Source organism: Chrysoperla carnea, chromosome 1 (genome assembly GCF_905475395.1).
Source record: "Chrysoperla carnea chromosome 1, inChrCarn1.1, whole genome shotgun sequence".
In the NCBI taxonomy this organism is placed as follows: domain Eukaryota; kingdom Metazoa; phylum Arthropoda; class Insecta; order Neuroptera; family Chrysopidae; genus Chrysoperla; species Chrysoperla carnea.
Genome location: NC_058337.1, coordinates 62685932 through 62705297, shown reverse-complemented (window position 1 = coordinate 62705297; position 19366 = coordinate 62685932). Strand labels below are relative to the sequence as shown.

Here is a 19366-nt window from a genome sequence, read left to right as displayed (position 1 = left end):
TTGTATTATATTACTTAAACCACCCGCTTCGCAGGGAAATTTCAATTTTTAATACAAAGGTTATTGTGTTTTAACCTTCACTTCAAATACCGTCACTTACCCTCCTGTTGTTCGCAATTTCGTCGATTTTATTATTTTGGAAAAAGCCCGTGATACTCGCCGATAATGAAGCTTTCTATATGTGAAAGAATTTTTCAATTGGGTTGAGTATCTAGTTTTTCGATTTTTCTCGTAAGCTCTCTCCTATACCCAGTGTCAAAATAAGCAGTTTTTAATCTTTTTTTAAATTAAAGAAGTATGTTTGATAACCTTGGTTGAACAGATTTACAAATTGCATGCCCTTCACCCTGTTTTATGAAATGTCAAAACAATAAATACATTTTTATTTTTAAAATATCTTTTTAAATTATAGCTCGTGTGTTAGTCTGATGTATGAGTTATATTTTTGTACAGTTACATTAAAGCCCATTCGGTAGTTTTTGATTGAAAGTGTAACAAAAAAACCAACAAACAAACAAACAAACAAACAAACGAACATCCTTACTTTCACATTTATAATAAATAGAGATAGACAAATGGATTTAATTTATTTATTTGTTTACTTTTTTCTGAATCTGAAAAGAGAGCTCCCAATCGCATGGTTTTATTTAAATGATATCTTTGTGTATGTTGGTTTAAAGAAATAATATATGAAATCAAATCAAATCAAATTATCAAGCGATGGAGGTAATGAGCTTCACACAGCTGTTTAAAACAAAGAAAAATAGCTCTATTGAGCTTTTTGAACTTGAAAAAAAAAACATTTATCAAACAGTTTGACTTATATTGAGTCTGTATTTTCGATCGTATTATCTTTTTCATATTTTATTGTTGAATGCCATACTTTTAAACTCTCATTCTGTACACACACATATGTATATCTTTATCTAACCTATTCGATCGTACGTCATATTATGAAAATATCGCATATATCTGATGAACCTTAAACTACAATACACATAACAATATTGTACAGTTATATTCATTGGAAAAACATTCAATTGAAATTGACTTCATTGTGAATCAATTCATTTTTCTTTATTATATTGATGCAAGTGGAGTTGGTGTATGAATGTATATGTTTTTATGTGTGAGTGTATAGAATGATGTTCTGCTGCTTAAACTCAATGATTGTGAAGACTTTCTTCTTCATCGTTTCATCTATTTCTTCAGGCTGCTAGCATTATATACAGAATGTTCGATTTACATCTAGGCATATAAATATCACGAGTATGACAGAGTACATGCGTTAAGCAATTCATCTAAGTAAGAGGCATTCTAGTTGTTATAATAAATTGCAAAGGTGACTTGTATGGTGGCTTATCTGTTGTAGTTAATCTGTCATACTCGTGATATTTATATGCCAAGATCTAAATCAAACATTCTGTATATACACATTACACACACACAAACACACTAGAACGAAGTATTGAAAATTTCAATGTATGAGATGTATGTGTATGTATAAGCGAATGTTTTCTTTTCTTCAGAATCGTCTGAAAAAGACATTCTAAGGTCATCTATCATTTGCAATTTATTTATGTAAGATATACAGAATGATTACGCTACATGTAGAATTCATGTATTTAAATATCACAATAATTTGAAGCACTGAAAAATAACACAATTTTTCTCATTATTTCCACCTTTTAATTCATGAGATAATCAGGAAACTGAATGACCTTCATCGGTTGGTCAAATTGTCATCAAAAAGAGCACGATGAACTTGCCTTTTGAAAAAAAATTTAATAAAAAATACCTTTTAAAAGACAAGTCACTCATACACGACTATTTGTAAAAGCTTGAGGCGCACAGTTAAAAATTTCAAAAATGAATCGTAGAGAATCGCCAGTTACAGTTGTCATCCAAACTTAGCGTGCATGCAAAACTTCAGTTCAATCAGTTGACGATAACTGCTTCAAAATTGAGTTGCCAGATTCCGACCGGACAAAAAAGGAAATCCTTGTTGTAGCTAGTACTTCAGAGTAATTTAAATTGCATAGAAATTTCCAACGTGCACGTGCACTCTGGCGCGCGGTTTAACTGACAGCTCTAATTAACACTTCTTTAGCACTATTTGAGCTTACATAAAAATTTACAACGATCTATCTCAATTTAGAGTAGAGATGGCAAAAGTCCTTTGAACAAACGGAACGCAGATATTCTTATAACATACCTTGAAACACTCTCGATCAAAGTTTCTTTCAAGAAGAAAAAACTAAATCGAAATCGTTTCATTTGTCTAGTAGCTACGATGTCACTACCACAAACTGGCACGCAGATACGCAGATATACACGCTTACACATGCCTTATTTTTTAAAACAGGGTCAAAGTTTCCCTCTTTTATTAAATGGTCTTTTAGTGATTTAAAAATCATTGTATAGATATTTTTTTTTAAGATATACAAATGATGTAAAAATATATAGTTCATTGCAAAATCATTCTTAGTGAAGAGTTGCTATCAACATTCAACATATACATCATAGGTACAATATAAGTATATGTATATTATAAAACTTCATATCTATGCTATTCGCAACTGTATGCATAGGTATAGATAGCTATTTCATTTCTTATAATGTTAGATATTGAAAGAGAAAAATCCTTATATAAATGGGAAGAAAATGTAAAAGCTACGGCTCTTTCTTAGCGTCGTTCATATCAATATATGGGTGATAGTATATTCTTACATAAAGTGTTTACATAAGGCAAGTTTATCGAACATTAATAATTCGATGCTGGAGACTTTCAGAATTAAGTGAAAATCAGTGAATGGGCAGGAGAGAACTGTTACTACAATTTTAAGAGCTGCATGTTTGGAAAACTGCATTAGTTGTTGAAATGAAAAATTTAACACTCAAAATGTTGACACAAGTGGCTTTTCTGTTACGAGTTAGTCAAACGTAAACTTTTTGAAGAGTTCACTCTTCTCCTAAATGCTAATGTATCTCATAATTTGTTCATTTTTATTTAATTTCTTACCATCAAGAATTCACTGAACGCACAATTGTTAACATTTTGGGATGTAATATGTCAAATAATAAATTTTTTAGTAACTTTTTGAATTCCTATTTAAAATACTCCCAGATAGTGTTAGAAAAGCAATCTTTATATTGGTTGTCAATTTCAATTATTGATTTTTTGTCAACAAATTGGGGTAAACATATACCTTCAACGTCAATTTAGATTAAAAGAAATTGTGAATGAATAATTGATTTGTTACGACAATATAACTACCTAAAAATTCTTATTATTGAGTGAACAACATGGTGTTTCTTTATAGAATACAATTATAGTATACGAAAGAAACAAAATTGTAATAATATTGATCAGAAATGTCTGATATTAAAAGGAAGAGATTTACAATTTTACAAGATGACCTAAGAGCTGCTTTGCTTTCAAGGAAAAAAGAAAATTTTTTTAAATTAAATTTTTTATATTAATTCAGGGAAATATAACATTACATTCTATGAGATATAAACAATTTAAAAACTCCCGACAGATATTTCGGGTACGGAACCCTAAACTCGCACTAGAATCACAGCAAAGAAAAGACAGACACACATAGTCGGGGCCTATAATTTTGAAGATTTGAGTCGGTCTAGACTTCAATAGGCCCCGCTTGTTACAGTTGCTTTGTTAACAAATGGACTTGTTTTCTTGAGTCGGATTTAATAATTATTTATTTTATTTTAGACTGTTTATTGTTCCAGCACTAAAAAAACCTTCTTATTACACTATGTTAAAACTTTTAAACAAACTTATTATTTCTAATTAAATTTAAACATATTACTTAAACATATTTTTGCAATTGCCTTTTAATTTCCTTTATATTGATACCCAACTCGATAGGTTTTGTTAATTGTTTTAAATTAACGTATTACTATTTCCCTCAAAAATCCGCCATTTTGTTTTGTTTTTTCAAACACCTAACTAAGAACACTTGAGTTTTTGAGACAAATATAATGATACTTCAAATATTGAAATCCATTTGACCGTTTGGAAGATACGAGGCTATAAAGATACATACAAGATACGCGCGAAAAATATACCTACTCCTTGACGGTAGGGGAAAAAAATTGATACGAAGTTTTTTTCCAACTTTAACTTCCACCTTATAAAATGTCATAAAAAATGTAGATATTTAAAAGAGACTGAAAAAAATGTAATAATAACAAACGTGTACAAAGGTTATCTGTATTAGGTATAGGAGTTATTTCAATTTTTTCTATTTATTATACCTACCTGTATTTAATTGTAGAGGTTATGTAACTTGTTTCATACCAATATAATTAAAAATTGTCATCATATTATCATTAACGGTAAATACATTACAAATATTTTAATAATTTTCATTTACTTTTCCATGTAATATATTATTATTAATATGAGTAATAAAAAAACTTTTTCTAGAGAACTTTATGTAGATAAATAAAATATAGCTAATATACGAAAAATCTCATCGAAATGGCAGTTAAACCAATGTACGATATCAGTTTTTTTTTTTCATTTAAACGCAGATTTTAGACCTAAAATTGCAATAAATTGGGCTTTGTTTAGCTCTTTTTTGGGTAAAGCTTGGGTCTCCATTGGTTTGACAAGATTTGGTATGTCAGTCGTCAACCATGCCTAAGTCAAGTCTGATGAATCAAGTTTGTTGTTTATATTTTATATTTTATGAATGATAGAAAAGAAAAGAGCTGTAAGTAAGTAAAAGCACTTGATTTATAGTTGAATAATATTTTTCTAATGTTTTTTTTCTAAAATTCTATAGTTTAATGTTTTTAAATAGGTTTCTTTTGTTGTAAAAAATTAAGAAAAAGAATTTTCCGGTTCCAGAACCACCTACGCGACTTTCTTCACGCAGTTTTATCCCTAAATTATTTTTTTTGGTGACAATTTCTTGAATATCTCTGTTTCTATTGATCGGAGGAAAAAATAATTGTTTGCTAAGAATTTCTGCATCGATATTGTCGGTTATCGAATCCGGAACAAAGCAAAATAACCTAAAAATTTCAAGAAAACCCGTTACATCGGTTTCCACATTTACATCCACATTTACAACTTTCTCTGATAACTTTTTGAAAAATGAAGGAATTGATTTGAAATTCTGGAAAAAGATTATAAATAAATATAGATCAATGTATGCTTTAATGTCAATGTTACTGAGGTTTTCTTAACGTCAAGTGGTTTATAATATTTACAAAGAGAATTTGAATTATTCTTCTTACAAGCAGTATAGTAGAATAAAATCTTTATAAATCAAAATTCTGAAACTATATTTTATCATTGTACGAAAAATCAGAAAAAATGCGGGATGCGGAATAACAACGCATTGCCATAAGTATACAATGCCCATAGGTACATGATTTCAGCGATTCCATTTACCATGTAAAAATGCTCCTGAGTAATTTTTCAACACAATGAGTATTTTCTCTTATTGATCATATAGCCTATACTTGATATATGAAATATTATTATACATACAGTTTTCCAATTAAAAAACTTTTTACACACAAATACATGAATATACTGAGATTAAATTTTCCTCAATATTTATATAGGTATAATCCTTTATTTTATAAATCGAGGAAATTTTTAAGCAAAGATTTTAAAAAGTCATTTCAGTTTTGATCTTTTAAATAATTAAAAGTGTTTCATCATGAAACTTTTAATAGTAAAATATTTTTATTATCATCAAAGTTGTGTTAATGTACAAAAATAAAACTTTTATCATTCAACGAAAATAATTACGTTTTTACTAGGTAATAGTTTTTCAAATTATTTATGAACTACGTTCTATTTATTTTCAAACAAATAAGAGCTAACAGTTTTATGAGAGATTGAATAGCTCTTCCTATTTAATACATTTATCAAACTATTTTGATTATGTGAACTTTTATTTTCGTAATTTGCATTCCTGAAATTTAAATAAAGCAAAAGAAAAAAAAAATTATATTAAAGGAAGGAACAGGCCAATAGGTTTTATTTAAGGGCTTTACAGGTTATATCGGTTAGGTTCTATTAAGGAATTTATAAAAAATTGGTGGCGCAGGAACTGCGTTATTAAGCGAATTCCCTCAGAAATTGCAAAAATTACACTTTTGTCAAAATCAAATATTGCATTTCTAATTTTTCAAAAATTTTTATTTCGAAAACTAAGCGCCTAGAGAAAAAATCATGAGTAATTTTTTGCTTAAAAATAATCAAAATGATTTTAGTTTGAAAAAATTCAAAATTTAGTACTTTGTGCATTTATATTTGAGGAAATATTTTCAATATTCTATCATCAGTACAAAATCATTGGCTCCATTTCTTTCGGAATTTCGCTACATAGATATTCTGTACTTTTTATTATTTTAAATCTTAGTTCCAGGGAAATTTTATTCAGAACAAACAAATCATTGTACTATTTACACAGAGTATGCAGGAAGTTCCTTTTTCGAAGCTCAATTTTTTATTGAGTAAGGAAAATTCCATCAATTTTGTGTCCGCCATTATCAAAGCTTGTATGGTAACGGCGACTTTTCAATGTGTGTAGAGGCATCCTGCTCTCAATTCTTGATGACTTTCACCTTCATGACTTTGAAGGTGTGATAAATAATGCGATGCAAATAGCCAAAGTGGGCGTGAATGATCTCATTTGAGGCCTTAACGATCTCATTTTTCGATTTATTATTGATGTTTTTTGTTCAAGGGGCTTTTTGGTTTAAAACAATTCATTGTTTATTTTATACAAGAAAATAACTTATATGTAGATCATGCTTAGTTAAAGACGAAAATTTCGCGGGTGATAGATTAAATTGCCTTTTTAAAAAATTGCCCTTCTTATACAAAAAACAACGTAGCTTTACCAATAACATAATATTTTTCGTGTGAAACTTCGAATGACGAAAATTTTCTTTTTATTTTAAAAATATAACCAGGGGATTTATTTGAAGTAGTACATCTAAGAAGTTTCTAGGGGCTAAATAATAATTTTCAACAAAACTTCAACGATTCGCCAACAATCTTTTGAAATCAAGCCTGAAAAACTTATTTCGACATTGTTTTAGACAATTTCTTACAAGTGGATGTCTTGAATGAGTTGTCCTCATAATTATCATATATCTATAATAACCAATATGTTAATATTAGGTTGGTTGAGCAGTGATGAACCCCCATGCAATAGATTCATAAAAAATTCCGTCTCCATAATAAACTGCAATTCCATTAAACAGTGAGTATATTATCTAACATATGTAATTTTCGTTTCGAAATAAATAATATATTGAAAATAAATGACCCTCACAGGCGTCATAGTATAATGAAAATGTAGGTGTACCCGTTTTTCTTCTAGATATTACTTAGTAGCTATATACAGTGTGTTGCATTTAAGATGAATACGCCTCAATATTTCTGTAATATAGAAAAATTTCAGATTTCAATGTTTGCACGAGCATACAGTATAGAGGATGGGTAACATTAAATTGTCAATTTGTCAAGTCGCAGAAACGATGCAAAGAAGACATTTTGAATAGTAAGCCAGATTTGAATATCGTTTTCGGCATTCGATTCGTTAGAGTGTCAGGAAATATCGTGACCTAAATTGATTTATAAGAAATTAAAAATATGAAATTTGCGTAACAGGTAAATATACTAAATTCACAATTCGGTTAAAAGTGATGAAAATGATTCCATACTTGTTACTCGGGGTTTCTGGTGCCCAAGGTAAACTCTATCGCGCGGGTTGAAAAAATTCGTTATATAATTGGTCCAAACTCGTAACACGGGAGTTTTGGGGTCGTTGAACACGAATATAGCGGAGATCAATTCTGTCGCGATATTCGTACTCAGCCCAACCCCCTCCCCCCAATTATCCATTTTTGACCGATTATTTACAAAAAACCGGGATACCGTTTATCCTTGGCATCAAGTACCTTGGATACCAATTCTGATGCAATATTTGTGTTCAATGACCTCAATAGCAGCCGAATAACATGTTCGGAATCATTTTCATCACTATTAACCGGCTACCATTACTTATACCATTTTTTAAGGCTATAAAAATATTCAAATTCAAATCCGATAAACCCAGCCAACTGGCGGAAAAAATTTGTACTATTAAACAGGAAGTGAACTGCTTTTTCAGTAGTTCCAATTTAGACCACCTGATAACTTACCATTTACCTATAAGTAAAATATGGGGATGTTTTTATCTTAAATGCGACACACTGTATAAATATAGATAAATATTATCAAATGGAGTTTTGATCGAGATAGAAAACTAACATTGAATATTACATATTTTCTAACTTGAGAGAAAATATTTTCACCTTATTTTATATATATATATATATATAGATTTTCTTTTAATATTTTTCAATCCATACCACAATATTATATTCATATAATTCTTGTAGGATATAGATAGCCTTTTTTTGTTCATATATAAGTCAAAATCATTGAAATTTATCATATTCGATGGTATATTTTCTGACATCTATTTTCTTTTTTCATTTTGATGTCAGTTTTCTATTTCTGATTTAAAAATAAGGATTGTTTGTCTAATATTTCGAACAATTCTGTTAAGTAGTTATTATATGGTTAGAGACTAAGTACGCTTTCAAAGAATCCATGCTCCTTTACTTAGACTTGAAAAGGCGCAAGAATCGAAAAAAATATGTTGTAACTAAATAAATTCAATGACGTTAAGAAAAACTATTATAACGTAGAGAAGTAAGTCGATTTTATCTATAAAAGTTTGAGGACTCCTTTTTATTTGGATAAATTATAATGTTTTGTGTTAGTTTTTTTTAGCAGTAAAAGTTTTTTAAAAACTATGTTCCTTATCGCACGTTATAAGTACAAGGAAATTTTATGTTATCTTATATTAAATATCCTTATTGAACAAATTGTGGGTAATCTACGGACATATTGGGTTGACTACTAAATCAGTAATATGTCTTTTTTAAACTATTATTACAATTAATTCATAAAGTATTAGAGTATCATAAAGTAGAGTTAAAGTACCCAAAAAATTTATTTCTTTAAACAATGGAACAAGTATTTGATGAACAGATACGCAAACAGCATCGTGCAAGTAAAAAAAAAACAAATTAAACCTAAAATTCTTAACGCAGAGAAATGCAGTAGAAATGAAGTATCAAACGAAATAAAAAAAAAATCAAAAAAAGTAATTACACTAAACCAGCAAGTTAACGTATCCCAAACTAATATTTATAATTAATTACTAATACAGTTATTTGTATTTTCAAATAATTTTTACCCTGTTGTATGTTTTCATGTATGTTTTATCTTGCTGTGTGTTTTTTTTGATAGCAAATGGAATACAAGTCACGTTGAATTTAAAAAAAATATGGAGGAAAAAATAGCACAAAGTGATCTTAAATAATTGAACATGTGCATAATTAATCATTCAAATCAGCAAAAATCGACAAAAAAATTTCTTTACATATTTTCTACCGGGTTTCCCACGACACATCTATTTTTTTATTTGATTATTAGTGTTTTCATTTACCTGAAAAAGAAGTCATTGTACTCATAATTTTCACTATCCTCAAAAATAAGTAAAAATTTGTTAGAAAATGGAATACAATTAGAATAAAATAAATAATTACAATTAATATAAAAAGCTATAAAACTATATTATCGATTTCGATAATAAATATATAAATAATAGTGGCAGGAAATTATTTTTCAACAACATATAAGATATTTAAATATTTTTGATTTTATCAAACATTTTGAGGGGTAAACGGTAAAATTTGAAATTATAAAGAATATTATTAGTTAGGTCATAAAGTCACTAAAAACCATAAACTGTTTTTTCGATTAAGAGAACATTTAATTCATTTAATTATATCAAAATATGATATTACTGCGAGGTGCATGAAAGAACCTTTACAAAAACTCTGTGTGCATCCACCTTTACATCGTAATGGAGATTGAACGAGATTAGATCCTTTAGCCAAACTCCAGACATTGTATGGTCTGAGGTAAGTTTGGATCTAGGTAAAGGATCTAACCTCTTCAATCTCCAGTCGATGCACACAGAGTTTTTGCAAATGTTTTTTCCTGCACCTCGCAGTAATATCATTTTTTGATATAATTAAATGAATTAAATGTTTTCTTAATCGAAATAATAGTTTATGGTTTTTAGTGACTTTATGACCTAACATGATATTCGACTGCCCCTCTTCCTTGGATGACTCCTGGCTGCACTCGTATATACCTTTAAAACAGATGTTTCTATTCGGCTAGATGTGCGGTGACGAATTTTCATAGCTAAACTGATAACTCTATTAGGTATGGCAGCTTTAGAGCATATATTGACTTTATAATAATATTTATTTCTTTTATTTTCTGTAACCTGCACGTATCTGTGTACACCTGTAAAAATACGGTATCAATTTTTTTATTGAATTTAACTAACTTTTTGCACATAACTTTACTTGAATTTGCTAATAGTGGAAAAAGTATAATTTAATTCAACCTTAAATATTTTATGAATTTCCTTTCCACATTTTGTAATAAAAAATTTATTAACACTAATCGATAGATATATAATAATATTACGTCAGTCAATTTGTTATTTAATATTGATAATTGACATGCTTTTATGAGTTTTATTAACCTTTAATGGATTAAATTTTTACCATCAGTTAAAATATATACATTGTTTGTATAATAAATACAACATAAAAAAGGTATAATATTCTTACATTAAAATATACATTTGTTCCCCTAAGACCTCACAGTGACGTCAAAAGTGTAAATAGAAATCACACCTCATTTATAAATTAATCGTATAACTGAAATAGATATTTTTTTATCAATAACTAGCAAGATATTTTGTTAAAATAGTTTTGTGTTATTTATTAAAAATTTCTTTTTTTTTATGTACAAATCTAAATTTATCGAAAAATGAAAGTGTGATAATTGGTTCGAAATGATTATCCACTTAAATCGTAAGAATTTCTTACATTAACTGCTATCTTACTAGGGATGCATGCTTCATTTTTTGAAAAACCTAATGAGCTCTGATTTGAAAAATCTTAGAAGCTTGAGTATTAAAAATACATAATATTTATCAAGCAGAACAAAAATACCTTTAAATTTTTAAAAATTACAATATTCCATCCAGGAACAAATTTTTGCAATTTTTAAAATAAGCCAAATTTAATTAATTTAGGTATTATACAAGGTATAATAAATTAAGACAGAATTATCTTTTATGCATTTTACAAAAAAAAAAAAAAAAAAAATTGGTTATACGAAGATCTTAATGAAAAATTAAACATTTTCACGACACATGATGCCAATAATTGTATCTTGACTTGAATTTTATCTATAAAGAATAAAAATAAACACTATAAAAGTAAACAAAAATATTGAACTTTGATAATCAAAAGTGTTAGGCCTGCCCTTAAAAAACTTTGTTGAAAATATTTTCGAATATAATAAAAGTACAAAATGAACGGATTACGCCGGTCAAATTCTACATAACATAAGGTCGAGTAAGAGCATAAAGTCGATCTTCGCCCATCTGATAACCAGATGAGACATATTTTTTTGTGAAATATTATTGATTTTTAAACATGCGTATCATATGTTTTCTATCGAAAAGTGTTCATGGCTATTTTTAATTTAATTAATTTTAATGAACGGTTTTTTTCAGGCAAACCTATACCATTAATTTCGTAATTAAATTATTTTTCTTCTGATGCTAAATTCGATTAGCTAACAGATTGGTGAATAAACAGATAAGTCAATAGAAGTAACTACACTGACCTGTTAGCCAATCGAAATTGGTATCAGAAGAAATATAATTTTATTACAAAAATGATGGTATAGGCTTGCCTGCAAAAAACCGTTCATGGAAAAAATTAATTCAATTAAGAATAGCCATGAACACTTTTCGATAGAAAAAATATGATAGGCATGTTTAAAAATCAATAAAATTCCATAAAAAAATATGTCTCAACTGGTTATCAATTGGGTGAAGATCGACCTTATACCGTCTGTTGTACCTACTATAAGAACTTACTCCATAGAACCTAAAATCCTACACGCTTCTTATTACTTCTAATTATTACATATCAACCCTGTAAGTATCAAAATTAATAAAAAATAAACACACCCACTATTTTTTGTTACATTCAAAAGCTAAAAAATTTATCCCTACACTGCCTTTTGTTTCGCGTAACTGAAAAAAAAAAATTACATATAAGAAAATATTATAAATTATCTAATAATTTTCACTGTATACAGAAAATAATCTATGTAATAATTTTTCACTTTTCGTGCTCTTTTGTTTGGAATAATATCCAGATAACTTTTATACATTGTACCCCTTTGCCCACTTCGTCTTTTAAAATAATACAACATACCTATCTGCTCATAGCATACCGAATGTATGTATGAATTTGTTAAAAATGAATTTCTAATTCAAAATATTTGATTCTGCTCTGAGTATGAGTAAAACCAGGAATGATTTACGATGGAAAATTTCAACCTCCAATAAGTATCAAAATTTTGAATAATTTAGAGTACATAATTTATGATGCTTAGATGTAAATTTTATGGGAAACGAGCGCTTAAAAACTTTTATGTAAATGAGCCAGAAAGACGTTTTACTACAGCCAATAGAAAATGTTTTTCCAGAAGTAGTATCATCAATTACTGTTAAAAGATAGAGCGCAATCCTTTAAAATCGTCATAACATTGAATTACGATGAGCACAGACCAAAAAAGGCTATCTGACTGTCTTTATCTTACACACTTAGACTTGGCTCTGTGTCTTGCACATTTTGTCTTGGTCCTTTTGTAATTAATTGCTTCTGTCTAGGATACTTGGTGCTGTATTTTGATCTTTCTCTAACACATATGCAAGACCAAACAAGATTTGAAGGACCAAGGCTATTGAGTTAGACAAAGGTGATAAGCCCATTACACTAAATCGTTAAACAAATACAGTCTTAGTTTTGATCGTGGTCTTGGTCTGGCTACTATAGAATAATTAATAATTAATAATAATTCAGAAACACCTAATAATATCCGAAATCAATAAAATCTCGTGATGGTACTTACCAGTTAAAAAATTTTTGACTTGAGATCTTATAATATATTCAGATTTGTTCAAGTTCTGATATCGGAAGTGTACTTACATATACACTACCAATTTTTATAATATCTAGTAGTACATTGTGATTTCACATATCAGAAACGTACACCATGTGATGCGCACTACGTAGCATATACAATAATAAATGGCTGAAAATCTGTGAAGGGAAAACGCAAGAAAAAAGAAAAACAACACAAAAATTATAATTCTCTGGCGTTGAAGAATACTGATAATATTATGTAAAAAGAATAATCATTAAATACAATCATTGTTTAAATTAAAAAAATTGTGGATTTTGTGTATGAAAAATTATGCTAAAAGATTGTATGTTTTGTCACTACTAGATGCTACAACGTTTTGGCAAAAATCATCAAAAGTTCAAAAAATTTACATCCATGAAATGTTTACAGTATTTAGAAGGTTCACATCATTGAAGCCTCCTTTAAAGTTAACATTACCAGTTTGTATAACAACTCAACTTGCACTCTACTCAGAATAACACTTTGAGTAGTTATAATTTTCATGAAGGGGTTTTGAGCTGTTTTAGTCTTCCGAAGGAGATTTAAATGTTCTCGCCTTTTATCATAAACACTTTCGTGAATTCGCCCAGTTGTGATATTTTTTTTTAATGAATTGCAAGCTTTGTTAGTTAAAGCTAGTTAGTTAGTTAAACTTTTTGAGCCGTATGGGTTGTCGTAGGTCAAATTTTGAGGGTTGAATCTAAAACTCAATGAAACCTCAACTGCTACTTGGTGAACTGAAACCTTTCTTTTTTAGTCATTTTTGTATGCCAACTCAACTATTTCACTTCAGAATTTTTGTATGTACTTTATATTTTTTAAGGGATGTGGCCGACAATATTCATAGGACATTTGAGGCCATAGCTATGATGTATTTGCATTTTCAATCTTCTCAAAAACGGTCTCTTGAATAAGACAGCTCTTTATCATGTATATATCACGGCGAATATTATTATTCAGAGTATGGTAGGCTGGAGAACAATGGTCATTTTATCCAATTAAGGATAAATCTTCCTTTTTCAACGAAAATCGATTTTGAATGATTTTAAATAGCTAAGAGGGTATCACATATTGCTTAGAAGAATACCTTAAACTTTAAGAATAACATTATATAAAATCCTCAATGCCAATAGTTTTTTCGGGGGTTTTCCAAATTCAAGAAATAATCTTGAACAAAAATATGGATAGTGATTTTCTTTCATTAAAAAACTTTTTATACACATTAAAACCCAAAAATCAGAGTAATATCTGCAGAACGGCTGTAGTTTATCATCTCTACACTTAAATTCGATTAATTCGATTGTATAACAATGGTTACGATGAATACTTATGCATCAATAACTCTGATACACTCTGTAAACTTTTTTCGTCTTGTCTTCTTTCGAAAATTTATTCATTGTGTCACAGTGGATATCTATAACCGTATATAACAAAACATTATTATATATCTAAACAAAGATTAAAAATGTTTACAGTAGGAAAAAAAAGGTAAAATATTATCTTAGATTATTCTTGTTCTTTTTTTTTTTTGCTATGTGTATTTTATATTATTTGGCCTTTTGAATATTATTATATAAATGAAATTAATTGGTGTATATCAATTTTATACCAAGAGAATTTTTAGTTTGTTTACACCCTCTTAAATAAATATTCATTTATATTTCACCTCTATGTACAGACGCATGGCAAGTAATTATTCGTTGGGTGGAGAGCCGACTGAGGTGCCGTTAGAGGAAATATTTATATCGTCTAAACCTTTCATTATACAATTTATTTGAGTTTTGATACCGTATGATTAATGTAATACTATTGCGGAAACGAAATTTTTGACGTACCTTTCTTGGTCAGGAGAATGTAAGAACACTACTTTTAAATTAATTTCTCTGTGAAGTATTTATTTTTTTATTTTTAATTCGCCAAATAGTTGAGTCAAATTTTTCAATTTAGTGAATTTTTTAAAATGGCTGTCATTTTATGTCATTATGTCCTACGGAGTTAAATAAATTTTCCAAATTACACACGATAATAGTGGAAGCCATATTTGCTATGGTACTACATTGGATCCAAAAAATGTGAAGAAACTGTTTGAATAAAAATTCAATACAAACTTATTAGTAGTCGAGGTCTGTAGTTATCTGATATTCTCTGTTATGGTGTGAACCCCACCATAAATTTATTTGTCTAAAGCTATAAACGGAAAATGGTTTACTACATACTTCCACTCAAAAAGATGAAATGTCTTCTACGCCAAGTTGTAGATTTTGACTTGTAGAATATAAATTTGTACATTCGCAATAATTTTTCCACGTAGTTTTCGGAATTTCTGAAAACTATCATGTTTGCGTGTAGTATGCTCGTTCTGAAATAATATTCCTACAGTATGTTAAATGCTGTTCAAATGTGGACTTAATATGACTTACGTAGTGATCTTTAAAATAGAAAATAAACTATTATGATGTTTTTAAGTTTTGGTGTATGCAATACTATAATTCTCTATATAAAATATGTGCAGGTAATCAAGAGGTATGCCTTCAATGTAAGGTCTGATTCTATGACTGGCGGTGTAGTTTTATGACAATAATATCAAAAATATATTATATTCCGTGTTTATTTTCAATTTTTTTCAATTTACTCAAAAACTGTAGATACATTTAATTTAAGAAATACTGTTCAGATTTGTAGAGTGTAAAATTTTATAAAGATTTCGAAAATTGTTATTTTATAAGACAAAAGCTACAACTTTCATTTTTTTATTTACCTGAATATATACTTATTTGGATTCTAGTAACATGACATTTTGAAATGTTGTAGATGTATTTCCCTGTCATTAGGATAGATTATATGGCAGTCAGATTAAAAAGTTTATTTTTACTTCTACATAAAATGTAAATAATTATGACAATTATTTTGAATTTCATTTGGTACAAAATTTATTTATTTATTATTTATTATAAGCATTTGCTTGCAGCATCATTTATGTAGATGACATATTTTCAGCTTACTTTTATTCTTTCGATTCAAAGATCATTCATAATATAAAATTATATTTTTATTTATTCTTTTGGTTTATAAATTTTTATAGCTCTAGGGTAATATTTTTTTTTTGGGTAATAAGTATTCATTTTATTGTAAAAATTAAGTTTTTTTATATTAAGTTTTTATATTTCAAAATATATTTCTTCAATTACAACGTTTTGTATAGACAATATTCATTTTCTCCCAAAATGGTTTATTTGCAAACTGCAGAACAAATCAGGAAACACAAAGCTAGACATCATAATTTTGAAAAACAAATTCTTTATCTTGTTTATAAAATAATAACTGAAAGTTAAGTAAATTTAAAAGTTGCTGCCATTTTTAGTGATCACAGAATCTGGAATAGATAAGACTGTTTTTCTAAGAAATTCATGACTAGATCTGTCTTTGAAAATGAACAATTTTTTACAATAACCAAAACTGCCTTTTGCAACCTTTGACCATGAATAATTTTTTTTTGCAAATGATTTTGCAGTAGAATTTTTATAGATCATTTCTTGTAACTTTACTTTGATTTTTAAAGCAGATCGGCTGTTATTTTGTCTTTTTTTTCTGTGTTATATTCTCCACAAATCAGATTTTAGGAAAATAATCTTATGATATCAATAATAATATAAATATTATAAAATTTCTAGCATATATTACACTTTTTTGTAAATGTGTTGTAGTATTGCGGACACCATAACTTCTAATCAAAGTAAAAGATTTTTCTTCTTTTTTCGAAGTTCAATAGAAATTGCATTAACCCCAGATTTAAACAGTATTTTTTACATGAAACATTCTGTAGGAACGTAATTTTAGATTCATATTACATCTAAACATTACATGTTTCCACATTTATAGTACACGGATAACAAATATTTCGACTATATTTTACATTACATAATTCATCTTATTTTGAAACGTGTCCATTTCTCAACCTTTAACCTTCTGATAACCTCACCATGAAAAATATATAATATATTAAATTAGTTATATATTTTTAGTGTTCATTCGTACGAAAATTGAGAAAATTACAAAATAATAACTTTAACCATGATACCAAGTTATTTTTCAATAACTATACTATATGAGTATGTATAGTTAACTCATTCCATCGACTGTTAATCAATAAAATGGGCTCAGATTGGGACAGAAATTCATTGAATTCCATTTATAATATTTCTAGAGACACACGAATTGAATTGTTTATTGGTGACCTTGTCGATTTTTTACTTTTATATACTTCCATTTTCATTGTTGCACTTCGCTGACTGGAAATTAGATATACTGGGAGTTTATATCTACCAGTGAACCTCGTCTATAAGCTGTCGCAGTAAAACGAAGGAAGAATAGATAACATATTTCTTCCATCATTCTCTATAGCTGTATTTTTGTACTATTTACATCCCAAACTAGTTATTCCTATGCATATGCATAGTCACATAACTAGAGTTGAATGTAAATAGTAAAAAATTCAAAATCAACTATGAAAAATAGAAATATAATTAGAAGGTCAACATATCGTGATTGCCGTGGATATGCTCCGAACAATCCAAAGGCATATTTCACACTGTTACGCGACGGTTTCTGCCAGTTTGCTCATCATGGCAAGTCACGTTAAGGAACTTCGTTCCAAAAACTATTATAATAAAATCTCTAAACGCTGCTGAAGAAGTTTTCACAAAACAAATTTTTGCTCTTAATTAAAATTTTCTTCTTTTCAATTTCCTTTTATATGCAAGGTGTATACAAGTGTCATATTTTTCCCAGGCGTTATTCAGCCAGCTGTTAAACAAACAGAAAAAATAACTTTTACAGTTAGAAATTTGTTTTATTGGTGGTATGTGTTTAAAAAAAACTAAACATTATATAGTTTTATACATTCTTCGAGATTGGATCAAAACTGTCATAAAGCAATGATATTAAAAGTTACACAAGATTTATACAATTAATGTATAATAAATGTTTTATGAAAATTCGTTAAACAGTCTCTGAAGGAAAACATACGTTCTCCTTCCAAACACAGATTTAACAAGTGCTAAAATAATGGGAGTAAATCTGATTCATTGCATTAGATGTATAAGGTACCTATATACATATCTACCTAAAACCTACAACTAACTTGTTATCAAAACTATCGTGAAAGGTATTAAATCCGTATAATAAGGAAAATATATCATTTTTGCTTGGCTGTCTACCCGTCTGGACAATATATATTGCTTATTTCATACATGTAGGTATACCCTAAGTTTTTATGTTATGTTTGTATGTTCGTTTACAGATTGAGTTTTTTAAAAGTTTCCACCTTTATATTTAAAAAATTAAATTGAAAGCTGGTAAAACAGGTACCTACTCAATTTTAAGGAGGATTGAAAATTAATATTTAGTTTTTTTATACGAGGGTTCCCTCATAGTCAAACAGGGACTCTTTTTTTTTAACTACATATTTTTTGTAAAAGTTTCTAGGCATCTAACCTCAAGAAATCAATTTTTGCTTGAAACTTTTTCTTACGTAGACCACAATTTTTGGCACCCGATTTTTGGTGTTTTCTATTTAAAAAGGTTCCACCAAGAGACTTTATACGAGACGAGACTTTATACTACTTATATTGATAATATTGCCATAGATGTCCAGACGGGTAGACAGCCTAGCAAAAATGATATATTTTCTTTACTATACGGATTTAATTCCTGTTATGATAGTTTTGATAACAAGTTAATTGTAGGTTTTACGTAGTATTGTAAATACTAATAGTATAGTAAATGTATTAAGGTATTTTTTATTGACATTTATTGCGATGAATCAGATTTACTCCCATTGCTTTAGCACTTGTGTTAAATCTGTGTTTCGAAAACATACGTTTTACTTCAGAAACTAACGAATATTCATCAAAATTTTATCGTTTATTAATTTAATAAATCTTATGTAACAATTAATATCACTGCTTTGTGACAGTTTTGATCCAATCTAGAATGCATGAAACTTTTTCCTGAATATGCTTTCAGATTTTAAATTTAAAAACCGTATAAAATAAAGTATCGAAAGTTGATGGTTAAAACAAAATCATGTTGTTAGCTACAAATACTGTTTTTTCTTACCACCTAAATAGAACTTGTTTTCACGTTTTATGGTTTTCATTTAGGTTTTTGAAACAGAAAGTC

At 28.3% G+C, this 19366-nt stretch overlaps 1 long non-coding RNA gene across 1 annotated transcript; it reads left to right on the top strand.

Moving 5' to 3' along the window:
* The first annotated feature begins 3594 nt into the window (after window positions 1-3594).
* Window positions 3595-17834, top strand: LOC123290865. The gene is made up of 3 exons (XR_006534904.1): window positions 3595-3607; window positions 9415-9420; window positions 17763-17834. It is a non-coding gene; the product is annotated as an uncharacterized LOC123290865 (long non-coding RNA).
* The last annotated feature ends 1532 nt before the right edge of the window (window positions 17835-19366 follow it).